Raw genomic sequence first — 4,985 nt, 5'->3', positions numbered from 1 at the left:
AAGAAAAACATGACTTATTTATTTATATATATATATATATATATATATATATTTATAATATTATTATTATATATATATAGTATTGTGTTTTTTTTTTTTTTTTTTGGAATGAATGGCATGCATGAGTTTGTGGGGAGTGAGAAGGTGAGGTTGGTGAGGGTGGATGCCGAGGGTGAAGGGGATAGAAGCCGAGGTTGGTTGGTTTGGGTAGGGTGGTTGCATGGTTGGCAAGGTTGGCGTGCATAATGGGAGGTTGATGTGCCGAGAGGGAGAAGGCTGGTGTGAGGGTTAGTTGGTGAATGAGAGAAGGGTGAAGGTTGGGGTGGTGGTCGGTTTGGTTGGTGTGTGCATGGTGTTGATGTGAATAGTTGGGATTGTGTTGGGAGGGTGGCCGTGGAAGACATGCATGGTTGAGGGTGGGGAGCATGCATGGTTTGCATGCTTGGGTGGGGAGGTGTGGGTTGTTTGGTGGAGAGTGGAGAGGTGGGGATGCCGAGAGGGTGGCATGAGAGAGTGAGGGGCATGCATGCATGGGCTTGCATGCATGCATGCAGGAGGGTTGAGGTTGGTTGGCATGGTTGAGGAATTTCGGCGAACACCTGGCGGGCACCACAAAAAGGAGAAGGTGAAAATGAGTGGGGTGGAGGATGAAACCCAAAAATTTTTGGCCCTGCAATTGTAAGAACGACTCCTAAACAATCACAAATCTCCATTGCATGCAAGCCCATCCTCCATTGATACCAAAAATGTGAAAGAGAAAAAGAAGGAGAAACTTACCCCACAATGGAGAACCAAAGGCCCTGTGTGCGTGGGATAAATGGTGGGGATGGGTGGGAGGTTGATGATGGTGCTTGGGTTAGAGGAGAGTGGGGAAAAAGGTGAAGGAGGTGAAGGTAGGTTTGCATGGCGTGGTAAGGTTGAGGGTGGTTGGGTTGTGGAGTTGGTGGAGGAGAGGGGTTGGCAGCCGAGGAGAGGAGATGAGGTTGAGTGAGAGTGGTGGGCTGTGGTTTTAAAAGGGAGAGAGAGAGAGGCTTGGTTCGAGCACCCGAAGGGTGCTTTCGAGTGCTCGAAATGGGGGCAGTGGCCTCGGTTGGTTTGCATGAGAGAGCCCGGGCAATGGCGAGCACTCGAAACTTGGGTTCGAGTGCTCTAGAAATCGGCAGAGGGCTCGGCTGTTGAGTGAGAGAGCTTGGGTGAGGTTGAGAGGGATGGTGGTTGGTTTGGGAGGTGAGATGCGGGTTGAGGATGATGAGGTGAGGTTGATGCGTTTGAGATGAAGGTTGTGCATGCATGGTTGTGCATGCATTGGTGTGGGTTGATGTGGGTTGGTTGAGGAGTTGCCGAGAGGGAGAAGGGTGGTGTGTGGGGTTGAGGTTGAGTTGGTGGTGTGCAGGTGAGGGAGATGGGGAAGATGGTTGATGCCGAGAGCTGGTAAGGGTTATGGTTTGGTGAGGTGAGTTGTGAGAGATGAGGGATGGTTAGAAGGTGAGTGTGTGCTCGAAGTGAGGGCAGTGGCGGCGGAATGGGTTGAGAAGTTTCATGGAGTTTTCGAGCACTCCAAATGGGAGATAGAGGGCTCGAAAATGAGGCAGTGAGATTGAGAGAGGTTAGTATGGGATGGAGCAAAATTCGAGCACTCCAAAGAGGAAGCTGGAGTGCTCGAGCTTGGGGCAGAGAGAATGGCCAAGATGTGGAGGGATGTCGAGCACTCGAAATGCCAATTCGAGTGCTCGAAATTGGATCAGTAAGCTCGGGAAAATGAGGAGGCTTATGAGATGAAATGCTGAGCACTCGGAATGGGTGCTAGAGCCCTCAAACTGGAGGCAGTGAGCATGCTAGGTGGATGAAATCACTGGGAAGGATTTTTGAACAATTGCAACATTATGCCAATGGAAAATTTTCCAAGCTTGATACATTGCAACATGATGCAAAATGGATGAATTTCTCAAAAATGAAATTTTCAAGCTTGGCATGCTGGGAAGAAATGGAGACTTTGTATTGGAAAATCATTGGAAACTTTGCATGCTATTCCAATCCAATGCATGGATAGATTTTTAGGAAAATTTTGAAAACTTTGCATGCCATTCCATGCATCGAAAATTTTTCTTGTCATTCCCATGCATTGAAAAATCATTGCAAGTAGCAGCTTCAATTCAAGCCATGCATGGAAAATTTCTGGAAAAATTTTTTAAATTGCTTAATCTCTCTTCTAATGCCTGGATGAAATTAAGAAAAATTTTTAAATTGCACACAATCTCTCTAATACATGGATGATTTTGAGAAAATTCTCAAAGTTTGCAAGAATCATGTTAATGCATTAAGATAGAAACTTCCAGGAATGAAAGTGAGAATTGAGATAATCTAAGAGGCCAGTCTAAAATTGTGGAACACAACTAAAAATATTTCCAGAAAAATTAAACTTTTGGCTTTTCTAAACCGTTTCCCAGAAAATTTCAAGGCACAAGCAATTGAAGACAAGGGAAGCATGGAAATTGGAAGAATTGCTTCCCTTGAGTGCTAAATTTAACGTCGATAACTAGACGCACCGAGATCAAGTTGGTCCTCATCACCATATACCATGTCTCTCAAGAGATTCAAGCTTCCCTAAATAAGAAAGTTCTTTTGGAAGCGGAAGAAAAAGAGCTTGAAGACAAAAGTTGGAAAGAGGTAATGGAAAGACCTCAATCCACTCTTCATCCTCAATGAAGAACTTTGGATTATGGGGCTTATTTGGATTATAGGAAGATGGAGTAGGTGAGAGTGCACCTAGTAAAGGCTTTTGGAGGGTCATATTGAGCACGGGAATGCTCGACAACTTATCCTTCAAAATTTCAACATCCTCCTCACACTTATCCGGCGGTTCGGGCTCAACAACTTGAGACAACTCAAGTGAGGGAATGAATAGGTGGATGAATATTAAGCAAAGAATTCACCTCCGAAATGGAATTGTCAACATTAAAATCCTCACAATTGAAATGAGCCAAACAAGCTTTTAGAGGATCCTCCATTGAAGGAGGTGTATCAAGCAAATGATTATGTAGGGGCTGTTTTGGAGTAGGGTAGACAATCTCTACATCATTATTTTTCCCATTTTGAGCCACAATTGTTTCATTTTGATGTCGGGCAACAATTTGATCTTCCACCACCATTTCATCATTTTCACATGTAATAACCACTTGATCATTCTCATGATGAAAGTTACTAGGAGTAATCTCATCATTCATAGAATTTTCTTTTGGATTGGCCATAAATTCAAATGAAAATGTTTCCTCCTCTTCATGATTTTTAGCATTAATCCTTTGTTGAATTTGAGATATTTGGTCATCTATCATTGCACTAACTTGGGAATGAGAATGAGTAGTGGATTGCATGCCAACAATGTCATCCAACATTTGCTTATTGGACTCCATCATTTGCGTGTGGAAAGACTCCATCATTTGTTCATTGGCAGCAATTAGCTCATCCAATGGAGACGGTGGAAAAGGAGAAGAGGGCGGGAAAGGATGATCATTGGGTTGAAAAGGTTGCATATGAGATTGTGGGGTTGAATTTCCTATGTCATGCCACAAGAAGTTTTGTTGGTCTCCCCAACCCGAGTTATAACCATTGAAGTATGGATCACTACCCGGTTCAAAGAAATTTTCATTTGGTTGCTCTAGATAGAAGTCCGAGAATTGTCTCATTGGAAGACAATCTCTTGTATGATGTGTATTACTAGAGCAAAAAGCACAAAACACATGTGTGTGTAGAATTGAGTTGGAAGATAACTACCCTCCATCTAGGACTTAAATATCAACAACACACAACATAATCAACACAACAATTCTTTATCATCAACTCCACATACAATGATCCCTTTCTCCTCAATTATCAACAAGATAGGAAATAAATGGCCACGACAAGGACCGATGCTTTGCAATATAGTAAAACAAAAATAGCCTCGACAAGGGCTTCACAAGCTAAATTAAACACATACACAATATTCACAATGCGAAACTAGAAGTCACGAGACTTACCTGGGGGCCTCTAGACTTACAATTTGCTAGCGTTCCCACGGCGAGTTTCGAGTCCCTAGAATCTCACAAACACGAAGATGATCAAAAATACACAAGGAGTATTCACAAGACACAATATTCACAATCAAACTAAAATTAACCCTAGAACTTTGGTCGCTAAACCGTTTGCAGTCCCCGGCAACGGCGCCAAAAATTGATCGGTTGGTCAATCATACATCAACCTTCGCAATAGCACGAATCATTGTAAAATAGGGCTATTGGTCGGGTAAGTTGAACCACTGGGACTGCGCTAGTCTAAGGCAACCTAAATGTCTAGAATCGTTCTTAGAATGATGAAGGGGAAATAAGGAGTTGTTTGTTTGTCACTAAATTGAATATGTGAAGTGCATGAAATTGAAACTTACAATAATTGAAGCGAGATAAGATACGAGTAAGAAAAACTAAGGAAGTGAATTCGTCTCCATCCCTATACACATGCTCTGCTAAATTTAAATTCGGGAAATCAACATAAACGATGGTCATGATACATAACAACCCTTGGTTGCTATAATATCCTCAAGAGGGTCATTGAATCAAAAACAAGAATAATCCATCAAAGAAATACATGCTTAAACTACCTAAACTAGGGTGTAGTCTTCAACATGCTCCCTAAGCCAAAGATTATCAAGCCCTTAATTGAATGATAAAAGCACATAAAGTAGGAATCAAGAATAGACCATCAAAGAGGGAACCTAAGCAATGGACTATCAAATTTCTCTAACTTCATGCCATTAAAACTATTCCATGATCTCACTACCATTGTCACCATGAGAGTGCAAGCACTATGATTAAAAGAATAAACCATCTAATATAGATAATTAATTCAACAATAATCATTAAAATACATGAAGATCCATTACAAGAAGCAAAATGCTCTAGACCATGAAAAGACCATAGGTTATACATTGAAATCCCAAAATAAAATCTACA

Source organism: Cornus florida, unplaced genomic scaffold (genome assembly GCF_030987335.1).
Source record: "Cornus florida cultivar Cherokee Brave unplaced genomic scaffold, ASM3098733v1 CherokeeBrave_3.0.0_Hap2_Chr02, whole genome shotgun sequence".
Classification (NCBI taxonomy): Eukaryota; Viridiplantae; Streptophyta; class Magnoliopsida; order Cornales; family Cornaceae; genus Cornus; species Cornus florida.
The sequence above is the reverse complement of the archived record's forward strand: the minus strand, read 5'-3'. Positions refer to the sequence as shown.